This window comes from Octopus sinensis, linkage group LG20 (assembly GCF_006345805.1).
Source record: "Octopus sinensis linkage group LG20, ASM634580v1, whole genome shotgun sequence".
In the NCBI taxonomy this organism is placed as follows: Eukaryota; Metazoa; Mollusca; class Cephalopoda; order Octopoda; family Octopodidae; genus Octopus; species Octopus sinensis.
This window is the reverse complement of record NC_043016.1, coordinates 22,628,329-22,641,829: the sequence shown is the minus strand read 5'-3', so window position 1 is coordinate 22,641,829 and position 13,501 is coordinate 22,628,329. Positions and strand designations below refer to the sequence as shown.

The 13,501-nt window shown below is 36.3% G+C and overlaps 1 long non-coding RNA gene across 1 annotated transcript in view; it reads right to left on the bottom strand.

The window, feature by feature from the left end:
- Positions 1 to 507: 507 nt before the first annotated feature.
- The window catches only part of LOC118767344, a 14,976-nt gene continuing 1,982 nt past the window's right edge, over positions 508 to 13,501 (bottom strand). Inside the window, exon 2 of the long non-coding RNA XR_005003267.1 lies at positions 508 to 659. This is a non-coding gene — a long non-coding RNA (uncharacterized LOC118767344). The remainder of the gene's footprint in view (positions 660 to 13,501) is intronic.

Below are 13,501 nucleotides of genomic sequence, written 5' to 3'. Positions count from 1 at the left end.
TATATATATATATATACACATACAATATATATATATATATATATAATACACATACATATATATATATATATATATATTACACATACATATATATATATATACATATATATATATATATACACATACATATATATATATATATATATACCATACATATATATATATATATATATATACACATACATATATATATAATATATATATACACATACATATATTATATATATATATTATACACATACATATATATATATATATATATATACACATACATATATATATATATATATATATATACACATACTATATATATATATATATATATATATATATATATATAGATATAATATATATATATATATATATATATATATATATACATATATATATATATATATACATATATATATATATTATATACACATACATATATATATATACACACATACATACATATATATATATATATATACATACACACATACATACATATATATATATACATACACACACACACACACATATTTCTGCCCCACTCTATCCCTTTCTTGACATTGAGAATGATTTTTCTGTCTGTTTAACAATTCAAACTGGAATTTTCTGTGTTATATGGAAGTTGGCTATATATATATATATATATATATGTATATATATATTTCCTTGTTGTTACTGAAACAGTTAATAATGAACAATTAAGCAAAAATGAAAATAATTAAATAAATGGATATATTTGAAAAAAAAAAGAAAAACAACAAACAAGCAAAACAAATAATAATGCTGGTTAATATTAAAAATATATGTGGAGTGGAATAATAAAAACCTTATTTGAAGAAAGCTAAATTAATTGTTCAAATATTTTTCTGTGTTTCTCTAACTTGCCCATACTTCACCTGTTTGTTCATTTGAAAGACAACCCTTTTATTTGTATACACACGCAAACACTCACACACACACAGTCTGTCTGACCACCCCTCTCTCAGCATGGCTATGTGGTCAGGGAGTTTGCTTCTCAGCCATATGCTTCTGGGTTCAATTCCAGTATGCTGCATCTGGGGCAACTGTTTGTCTTTGGCTGACCAGAGCCTTGTGAATGGATCTGGTAGATGATGGTAGACAAAAACTGAAAGAAGCTGGTCATATGTTTGTGAGTACACCCTTGGCTTGGTATCGTTCAATAGTTGTAAATGAGTGTCATTGTCATACAAGCAGTGTTGTTTGCTTTCAGTCTTCCATGAAAACCATGTTCAGCTATGGAGAAAACATTAACTTGTGAGGAAAGTGGAAGTTGAAATGATGAGGAAGCTGGTGAGACATGTACCATCATTATCATTATTTAACATTCGTTTTCCATGTTAGCACAAGTTGGATAGTTTAACAGGATTTGGTGTGCCACTGAGCTGCATTATGTTGCATGTCAGCTTTGGCTTGGTTACTCTGACTGTGTAGAATGACCGTGCGAAAGGAGAGGTGATGAATGAATGACTCCTTTAATACACTGCACGGTCGCTTGCAATAAAAGCAAAAAGGATAAATGAGTATGAGTGCCAGAAAGGAAAGAAAGAAGACACAACCGTAGAATGTTAAGAGAAAGGTTTTATTTATGTGTTAGCAGAGTGTGTGTCTGTGTGTGTGACATAGTACATATATAATAATAATAGACAGGCCGTCATGCATACATAAAGTGTATGTGTCTACAAACAAGGGTGTATGCATGTGAGATAAAATACAGAGCATAGAAAGAGACTACAACAGGAATCAAAGTTTTATAGCAAATTATAGGCTCAAATGGAGCTCTAGAAAAACTGTGTCATGGGACCTTATCAGAAGGCTGCGATTGGTTGGGTTGCACATTGGCGCACAATAGAGCAAGAGACAAATTGCACCAATACCAACCAATCAGAGTAGTGGACACAACAGGGTCCAAACAGCCGAAGGCTAGCTGTTACCTGTTACGTCTGTATTTATGTTATATATAACAGAGAGAGAGAGAATTTCACTAAGCGTCTGTTACAACTGGATGCCCTTCTTTAATAATAACTACTTTACAATGTGTATAGGGTGGTTTTTAGTGCAACTGGCACTTGTGAGGTTGGAAAGTAACTTGCAAGAGAGGAAAAAAAATGAATTGAGGGATCCCCTCCACTAAGTAGGGGAGAGGTGGTTTTATGACAGGGACAAGCAGAGGTGCTTTGCTAAGGAGAAGATACATGGTTACTCTACATTATATAAGGGTAGGTGGGAGTAGCTGGGAAGAAGATGAGATGATAGTGATGAGATAAATGATATGGGCAGTGGATCAGCAGGGGGCGGCTGTTATGAGAGTGTGAAGGAAGAGTAACAGATGAGAGATAGGAGTTGAGGTGAATATAGTGAGTGATGAGTGGGAGTGTGGCTTGATGGGAAATATCTGTATGGGATTAGGGGTAAAGTGAGATAGATAGAAATGGATCAAAGATACAGGGTGATAAAGCAAAGCATATGAATGCTGGGGAGATAGATGTAGAGGTACATAAAGATGGCTATTGTGAGTGGGCATGGTAGTAGATATTAGAGGGTGCTGGGAATGATAGCAGATATGACAGGTGTTAAGATGAAGTATGGTAGAGGACAAGGGAAAGGATGAAAATGAGAAAGAAGGACGGAAGTTGAGGAAGGTAGCAACTGGTTGTGTAAAGGTGATATGTTCCAAAGTGATATAGATGTTGGAAGAGAGTTTGGGACATGTATACATATAGGCAAAAAAATAAAACAAAAGTCAGAAGGATTTACTCAGTGAATGTATTAGGTTGATGGTCAGTTTCAGATGGAAAAGAGAAAGGTGTGAGATTTCAAGCATGGTTCTTTGTCAGGAAAGAAGAAAGGTCCAGAGAGAAGGAAGAGTCTGAAAAGAGCATGTGTGTAATTACATGTCTCTCTCTCTCATATATATGTATGTGAAGGCACATGGCTCAGTGGTTAGAGCATCGAGCTTACAATCGTGAGGTTGTGAGTTCAAATCCCGGACCAGGCTGTGTGTTGTGTTCTTGAGCAAGACACTTTATTTCACATTGCTCCAGTTCACTCAGCTGTAGAAATGAGTTGCGACGTCACAGGTGCCAAGCTGTATCAGTATTTGCCTTTCCCTTGGATAACACTGGTGGTGTGGAGAGGGGACGCCGGTATGCATGGACGACTGCTGGTCTTCCATAAACAACCTTGCCCAGACTTGTGCCTGGGAGGGTAACTTTCCAGATGCAAGCCCACGGTCAGCCATGACCGAAGGGGTCTCAATATTTATATATGTATATGTATAAACACACACGCCTAATCCATTTCCAACATTCTTGACAATGCTGCTAGAAATATTGACCAGCCTTCTCTCCAATCCCATTCTATCATCTCTGAAAACAGATGGAATTGTCACAATTGCAATGCCTTTCATAATAAGGTCTGATCATTGACAACTGGCCTGGGGCTAAATGCCAACAACAATTGTACACATCTGTTTCCTGCTTGTCAGCCATATTTTGTTGGCTTCCTAAATTTACAAATCTACTGATTAAGGCTCCCCAGACAAAATGCTTAGCAGTATTTGATCTGTCTTTATGTTCTGAGTTCAAATTTTGTCAAGATCAGCTTTGCCTTTCATTCTTTTGGAGTCGATAAATTAAGTACCAGTGAAACACTGGAGTTGATATAATCGACTGGTCCCCTCCAGCAAAATTTCAGGTCTTGTGCCTTTAGTAGAAAGGATTCTTCTTATTTAAGAAGGGAGCAAGTTGGCACAATTGTTAGCAGGCCAGACAAAATGCTGAGCGGTATTTCATACGTTCTGAGTTCAAAATCCACCGAGGTTGACTTTGCTTTCCATCCTTTCAGAATCAGTAAAATAAACCTTCTAAGCATAGGGGTTGATCTAATCAACTAGTCCCCTCCCCCAAATTTCAGGCCTTGTGCCTAGGGCTTTTAGCAGAATCATTAGAGTGTCAGACTGGCAGTATTTGTTCTAGTTCTTTATGTTCTGAGTTGAAAACCTGTTGTGGACAATTATGTCTTTCATCCTTTTGGGGTTGATGAAATAAGTACAAGATATGTACTGAGATCAATGTAATCAACTAGCCACCTCTCCCCAAATTTCTGGCCTTGTTCCTATAGTAGAAAGGATTATTATTATTAAGGTGGTGAACTGCCAAGATTGTTAACACATCGGACAAAATACTTAGCCGCATTTTGCCCATCTTTGTGTTCTGAGGTCAAATTCTGCCAGGGTCAACTTTGCCTTTCATCTTCTTGAGGTCGATAAATTAAGTACCAGTTGAATACTGGGGTCAATGTAATCGACTATGCCCCTTACCCAAATTTCAGGCCTTGTGTCTATAATAGAAAGGATTATTATTATTTAAGTAGGTGGTGAGCTGGTTAAATCATTAGCTCACTGGAGAAAATGCTTATTGGCATTTCATCTATCTATATGTGTTGGGTTCAAATTCTGCCAAGGTCAATTTTGCCTTTCATCCTTTTGGGGTCAATAAAATAAGTACCAGTTAAGCACTGAGGTCGATGTAATCAACTGGATCCTTCCCCCAAATTTCAGGCCTTGTATTAGGGTATTTTTTATATAGATTTACATACAATGTACTCATCAACATGCCACCAGTGAATGGAAAAAATATAAAAGCGTTTAATCCAAACAAAGAATGGAGATGATTGTATTTGTTGTTTACTGATCATAAATTTTACTCTAAATATTAGACCAACCGTAAAACACTATCATTATGTGTGTTTAAAAATTGTTTGGAGGTGTTATTTGGGTAAATTAGGAGGACAAGTTGAGGTTTTGGGACAAGACCTGTTTTTCCTCATATATTCTATTATTTTGTTGTGTCTGGGGAGAGTCATTTTCTTTTTGTGCCTTATAATTTAACACACTCACCAGTAAAATTTCCAAATTTCCACTTATTTCTTATTTTATTTTCCTAAAATTTTTGTTGCGTCTTGCAACTTTTTCAATAGTCTTTTCAATAAGACTATTGAAAAGGTTGCAAGATGCAATGAAAATTTTAGGAAAATAGAAATAAGAAATAAGTGGAAATTTTACCGGTGAGTGTGTTAAATTGTAAGGCACAAAAAAAGAAAATACTCTCCTCCAGACACAACAGAATATGCTTCGACACACGAACTCATATAAAGAATCTTGAAAACCAAATCCCAAAACGAAACATTCATGATAAACAAGGATAGATGTACTAATAAAATACTGGAGATCAATAAAATCTATAGGCCCCCCACATCCAATATCTGACCTTGTGTGCTTGTCAGAAAATTTATTTAAACAGGTGAAGGTGTGACTATGTTTTAAAAAGCTTGCTTCCCAACCACATGGTTCCAGGTTCACTCCCACTACGTGGTACCTTGTGCAAGTTTCTTCTGCTATAGCCCTTGGCCAACCAAAAATCTTTTAAGTGAATTTGGTAGATGGAAATTGATGAAAAAAAGCTCATCATTTATTTCCATGGGGAAATATTACCTTGTTTATAGATAGGAAGGGCATTTGGCTGCGGAAAAATCTACCATTATAAATTCCACCGTACCCATGTAAGCATGGAAATGTGGACGTTAAATAATGATGATGAGCACTTAACTGGTCATATCCATTCATCAGCAAGTGTCTTCTATTCAGAGAACAAAGAATTCTATTTGGTAGATGGAAACTGATATTTTCAGACATTATTCCATGTATTATCTAGGTGATGTCCTAGCATGGCCGCACTTCAATGATCGTTACAAGAAAAAGATGAAAGATTATGTTTATGACGTCAGAACTACATCATCCAATGTATTTTCTTTTCTACTCTAGGCGCAAGCCCTGAAATTTTGGGGGAGGGGACCAGTTGATTAGATCAACCCCAGTACCTAACTGGTACTTAATTTATTGACCCTGAAAGGATGAAAGGCAAAATTGACCTTGGCGGAATTTGTACTCAGAATGTAAAGACAGATGAAATACTGGTAAGCATTTCACCCTGCCTGCTAACGATTCTGCCAGCTTACAGCCTTACTCTTTTACTTGTTTCAGTTGGGACTGTGGCCATGCTGGAGCATCACCTTTAGTTGAGCAAATCAACTCCAGGACTTATTTTTGTAAGCCTAGTATCGGTCTCTTTTGCCAAACCGCTAAGTTACAGGGACATAAACACACCAGCATTGGTTGTCAAGCAGTGTTGGGGGGATAAATAGACACACAAACATACATATATACGACGGGCTTCTTTCAGTTTCCATCTAATAATAATAATAATGATAATAATAATACATCCACTATATCTTTCCATGGTAGAGTGTAATTTGAAAGAGATTTAGTTGCTATTACTAGCACGTCGAATGACTTTTTTTTGAAATGCTGACGTGTGTAAATTGTTCTTTAATGAAGTATGATGGTAAGGTGTAAAGTGAGGGAGATTTGGTTGTTATTTCTAGTAAATTGCATGACTGCATAGAGACTTTGCTGCTTGTAGGCTCATGTATTTAACGGTATGATGATAAGCTAGACGTGGAGGCGCAATGGCCCAATGGTTAGGGCAGCGAACTCACGGTCATAGGATTGCAGTTTCGATTCCCAGACTGGGCGTTGTGAGTGTTTATTGAGCGAAAACACCTAAAAGCTCTATGAGGCTCCGGCAGGGGATGGTGGTGATCCCTGCTGTACTCTTTCACCACAACTTCCTCTCACTCTTACTTCCTGTTTCTGTTGTACCTTGTATTTCAAAGGGCCGGCTTTGTCACTCTCTGTGTCATGCTGAATATCCCCGAGAACTACGTTAAGGGTGCACATGTCTGTGGAGTGCTCAACCACTTACACGTTAATTTCACGAGCAGGCTGTTCCGTTGATTCGGATCAACCGGAACCCTCATCGTCGTAACCGACGGAGTGCTTCCTTTAAAAAAAAAAGATAAGCTAGAGTTGACGAAATGTATGTGAGTTGGAATCGGTCCTTAATCAAATATTTTTCGTTACTTTAGAATGAAAAAACCAAATGCAAAAAGAAAAAAGATCAAGAAAACAGTTAATTTCACAACATTATGTAGGGATTTTTCTGTGAAGTGATGAATGTTGATATAATGGTGCAGTCAGTGTAGCATTCATTTCTTTGCTGAGAGTCAGGTTGTTAAAACAGACTTGCATGACAGAAGTTCTGTTGGTGTTTTGATGGTAGTATCTATTACTCTCTTTTACTTGTTTCAGTCATTTGACTTTGGCCATTAGTCGAGCAAATCGACCCCTGGGACTTATTCTTTGTAAGCCTAGTACTTATTCTATCGGTCTCTTTTGCCGAACCGCTAAGTTACAGGGACGTAAACACACCAGCATCGGTTGTCAAGCGATGTTGGGGGGGGGGGGACAAACACAGACACACACACACTCACACACATTTTATATATATACATATATACGATGGGTGTCTTTCAGTTTCTGTCTACCAAATTTACTCACAAGGCTTTGGCCGACCCGAGGCTATAGTAGAAGACACTTGCCCAAGGTGCCACGCAGTGGGACTGAACCTGGAACCATGTGGTAGGTAAACAAGCTACTTACTACATGTTTCATCATTCATGACTCTTATCAGTTTCTATTGTTGTTAGCTGATCCTACATCATGTCACCAAGCATCAGCTTGCCGCTTACCAACTGGTGACCTGATCAGGTCTGTCTGTTATTGTGCTCATCTCTGTGTTACTGTCTGTTGTTTGATACTCTTTATAAGCTGTGTTTTAGCAGAATTAAAGCTCTGCTGATTTTCAATCAACAATTTGGAATTTAATAGAATTTTTGCTGACATCATTCAAAGAATATGATAATATAATGTGTATTTATTGAATACTAGCAGTATCGCCCGGCGTTGCTCGGGTTTGTAAGGGAAATAACTATAAAGCATTTTTAGAGAGTTATAGCCAAAAAATAGCAAAAAGATGAAAAAAAAATTATGGTAAATTTATTTTTGAGAGTTAAAAAGGTGGAGTTGCGTCCCCTAGACAGTCTGTGGTTTGTGTTTCTGATTCTCGACCCCATGTCGAATTTATCGATTTTTTTCAGAACTGAGGGAACTTTTCAAAATTTTCGCTGCGTTAGTTTTGAATTATGACATTGGGCTATGTGTGTGTCAAGTTTCATCAGAATCGGTTACAGAAACACACACAGACAAACTGCCGTTTATATAGAGAGAGATCATTGGTTAGATTTTTCTTGACATCATTATACCTGTTAGTTGTTTTGAACAAATTCTAAAAATTCCTAGTAAACCAATGGTCAGATTTTTACTAACATGATAAAATACCAGTTTTGTGTTTGGAAACCAAGAGGCTCCAAGTTTAAATCACAGTATAGATCTGTTACATGTGTAGCATGTAAAAGTGTACCTGATGGTTGTTAATTGCTCTTGTCATTTTTCCGTCAATCAGCTATGATTTGAGCTGACCTGACCAAAGGCATCCCAGCCATGATCATTCACCTTTTTATTTAAACAATGTCTACAGAATCCGACAATCCAGTGCGCCATTCCTCATTTTAAGGTGGTAGATTGAGATGTGATTTAGCTGCTATTTCTAGCCGATAGCTAATGATTACAAGTTGTTAATGGCAGTCAGCTTGCTTACCAACCACATGGTTACGGGTTCAGTCCCACTGCGTGGCACCTTGGGCAAGTCTCTTCTACTATATCCTCGGGCCGACCAAAGCCTTGTGAGTGGCTTTGGTAGACGGAAACTGAAAGAAGCCCATCGTATATATATATATATATATATATATATATATATATATATGTATGTGTGTGTATATGCTGTGTATCTGTGTTTGTCCCCACAACATCGTTTGATGCTGGTGTGTTTAGGTTTCCGTAACTTAGTGGTTTGGCAAAAGACCGATAGTATAAGTACTAGGCTTACAAAGAATAAGTTCTGGGGTCGATTTCAACTAGAGGCAGTGCTCCAGCATGGCCGCAGTCAAATGACTGAAACAAGTGAAAAGAGAGAGAAAGAGTGCTATCATTACAGTTTTGAGTTCAAAATTGGCTCAACCATGAATCTTCATCTCTTCATATATTAAATTTATGGTCCTTACTCAATTTCCTGTGCTCCTAATAGCCTTTAGTATTGCAATAGCTGTATTAACGGTTCAAATAAAATCTTTCAGCAGTGGCAAGAATATTTTACTGACTTGCTAAATTACTCATCAAACACTGATTGATTTATATTTAGGTCCCATTCATCGCATACCAATTAAAATGCTTTCAGTGAAGTAAGAGATGCTTTATGCAAACTTAAAATGTAAAAGCTCCTGGTATTTATGACTCTCCAACAGAAGTGCTGAAAGTAGGGCAAAACAGAATGTTTAGTTTTCTGAAGAATATTGAACATAATATGCAGGTAGTTTCATCAGGGATTGGAGAGATAAATTACTGAAAATGTTGAGCAAAGGAAAAGATGGTAAAGATTTACATGGTAATTCTGCAGGTATTTCTCTTCTTAGTAGGGAAAATATTGAGTGGAATTATTCTTGGTCATTTCATTCAACATAGTCGGGCATCTTTTCTTCCCAAGACTCAATCAAGTTTTTAGAGTGGGAGAGGAACCAATGATGTGATATTTTCTGCTTGTCAACTACAAGAGAAATGAATTGAGCAGTGACTTGACCTCTATCATTGCTTCAATGGCTTCACTAAGACTTTTGATTCAGTTGCGATATGCTATGGACAATTCTCAGAAAAGTTGGTTGTTCCAATGAATTTACAAATATCATCACATCTTTACATGTTGGTATTGGTGAAGCAATACTTGAACCCACTTCCACTTCCAGTCAGTGGTGATATAACTGCTCTTACTCTATTTGCCTTATATTTCACTGCAGTTTTCAATCCCTTTCAACGATAACTCTGAGGGTATTTATAGATATGGATATCTATATATGAGGGTGTGTTGAAAAGTTAATGAAAAGTTAATTTATTAAAATTATCACCGTTTTGAGAGAATATAAACAAACACCTGGAGACTATTGCGACTGATGCTGAATGAAAAAAGGGGAAATAATCGCAAGAGCCGAGAATTCTCCGAAACTGATGAGCTTATCCATTATGATCTGTTTGCTTGTTTGTTTGTCTGTGTGTATATATACATATAACTGAACATTCATACACTTGTGTATGAAGCCTCCGTTGTACGACCAGGATGATCGCAGATATTCTCCAAATAAACAAATCGAGTGTTGAAAACCATCTGCATTAACTTGGTTACGCCATCAGGTTTTATGTTCGGGTCCCACATCAACTGATTGAGGCTAATCTCGCTCAATGGATTTCCGTTTGCAATTCGTTGCAGAAACGACGTGAAGAAAATAACCCTTTTCTTGAAGAGAATGGTCTACAGGGGACGACAAATAGGTCGTCTATAACAATGTGAAGAGCAAACGCTCACGGAGGAAGTGGGGAAAACCACCACAAACAACCTCCAAAGCAGAACTTCATCCGAAATTTGGTGGGATTGGAAAAGTGTTGTTTTTTACGAGCTTCTTTCTATAGACAGGACCAGCACTTTTTAATTGTAAGGGCATTGCCTTTCATCACGACAATGTCACACCGCATACTTCTATGCAGATGTAAAAGTTTTGCCTCACTCTCCATATTCGCCCGATCTTGTGCCTTCAAATTTCCACGTGTTTCAGTCTCTTCAAAATTCATTGAATGCACGGACGTTCAACTTTGAAGTGGTTGTAAAATTTCGCTGGTAAAGGCAGGAAATTCTTAAAACAGAAAATAACGAATCTGCTTACAAGATGGCAGAAGATACTGGAATGAAACTATATCATTGGTTGAATAAATTACTTTGTGTTTAAAACTTGTGTCTTGTTTTTGTTTTAAAAATGTGTGGACTTTTAGGGCAATCCAATACACATACACATATACAAAAAGGGAGAGAGAAAGAGAGAAGGGGGAAGAGAGCGAGGGAGAGATTTGACATAGGTCAGAAAGAGAGCCAGACAAGCAGATAGTTGAGTTCAACGAGATGCATATCTGTTCTTTTAAGCCTAATCAAAAATGACCATCGGTAAATAAATATATATGGAAATATAAACGACCACCATTCTTAGTAGTCTTTTATTTATAATTCTGAGGAAATGCTGAGTGCCAGAGAAACAAACAAGAAAATTATTGACAGCTGGACTTACTGTATATTCCGATAGTGACAGAATGTGGTGATGATATTTTGGAATGGAAAACAATCTCTTGTTGTTCAATGAGGACAGTATCTTCTTTGGTTAAGAGACATGCCTGCATATAAGAATATTATACAAGCACCCCGCCCCACAAATCACACGTAAATACGTGTGTGCATGCGTGCGTGTGTACATACATATATATATATATATATATAGGTGTGTGAACCTACATACACACATATATACATTCGAATATATGTACATGTATATATAAACGTAAATTTCTAAATATCCATACATACATACATGTGAGAGTGTGTATATATACATACATACATACATATATACATACATGCACACACACACACGCGCATATACCAGAAAAGGCATAAAATAATGGGCTATACATATTTCCTTATTTGTGCATTGTAGACTTATAACTGTTTCTAAGATGTAAGTCATAAGTGCATTCATAGTTCCGTTTGCTCAATTTATAAAATTGAACGAACTTAATAAATCATTATCATATTTAGAACCCGCACGTTTCGCATCGGTGTGCAGGCTCTGAAGATTATAGTATTTGTTTATGTCGTTCGCATCTGAGAAACAGCTTTAAGTCTATGATGCACAAATAAATCATATAAAGACCATTATTTATGACTTTTCTTGTATATCTCTCTGGGGAAATATAACCATGGATTTACTAAGTCGACCAGTGATGGACTTCGATTTTGGATCTCGCCTTAGGATCACCTGGAATTCTATACTAACCTTTTGTTAGTCAGGTGTATTTGTATTAGCAGAGTACTTGAGAACTATTTTGCCTGGACTAATAATGCTTTATTAATGACACTTTATTCTGATATATATATATAAATGTAAGCTATGCTTAGCTGAAAGAGCTCAGATTCTTTTCAGGTCTAAGATTTCTAACTCACTACTGAGCTCTAGGTTTGAAATTTTCAGCGCTTGTAAACATATGTCTAAGTTCCTTTTGAACGATTGGAAAATTCCGCCTATATCTAATTGATTTGTTGGTATGTTTTTTTTGCAGTCTTGTAATTTAAGGTCTAAATTTTCACCTATTTCTGTTTACTTTTTCGTTTTCTGTTTTTTAACCTTCTACGTTTTCTATACGCTTCTTTCTCGAGTTTTCGCATTTCTTCTCTCATTCAGTTTTTAGTTCGTTATACTATATGGTTGACTGTGCGGAGATGTTACACGTGTTATAATTCATTATTTGGCATTGTGTCTATTAAATAATATTTATCTTTCACTACACAATTTTTTGTTGATCTTACCATCATAGAATAGTACATTACACACACGCGCACGCACTAGAGGGGGTACTGAAAAGTTCCTGGCTTTGGGTAAAAGAAAATACAGGAGGATCAGTTAATTATGATTTTATTCAACATAGTCCCATCTCAGATTCACACACCGCAACGATCCTTAAATTTTTCTAAGCCCTGTACAAGAACTCGGAAGGGTTTCAGGAAAGTAGGCCTTTCTGAAACCCTTAAAGCCAGGAACTTTTCACCTCCACCTCGTGTATGTATGCATATGTGTGTATAAATATATATATATATATATATATATATATATATATATATATATATATATATATATATATATATATGGGTGTGTGTGTGTGTGTGTGTGTGTGTGTGTGTGTGTGTGTGTGTGTGTGTGTTGTAAGTCTCTCTCTCTATCTATCAATATATATATATATATATATAGATTGTGTATATGTCTATCTGTTTACATTCATATCTATTTACCTACATACATATGCATATACGTACATGTACACACACATCTCATAATAGCCCACTAACTATTATCTACCTTTTTCCTTCTGGGGCTGGCCGATTCAGGGCAGATCTCAGAATTAAACAGCCGAAATTTGCAATGATGAATCGGTTTCTGACTGAAGAACGAAGGCTTTGAATGACCCGTCTGTCTCTTATGTTCGTCCCTTCGTGTATTTCACGTTATTTATATATGTAAAGGTTTATTATATATATATATATATATATATATATATAGTTATCCGTAATAATGAAGGGTGAAATTAATTAATTTGGAAAAATTATCAATTACACCAAGTAGTCTTCGGCATGTAAAAGCCTCATTCGAGGAAAATTTAAGTAATACTAAGCAATAAGGGTTTAGCAACGAGTTGCCTTACCACATACCGAATTTAGAAATAGCAGTCAAAGGGTTATAGCTATTTCTTCTACTAAAAAGCTAGTATATATATATATATATATATAAAATGTGGGTATGGGGCTGTGATTACCTACTACGTATATTT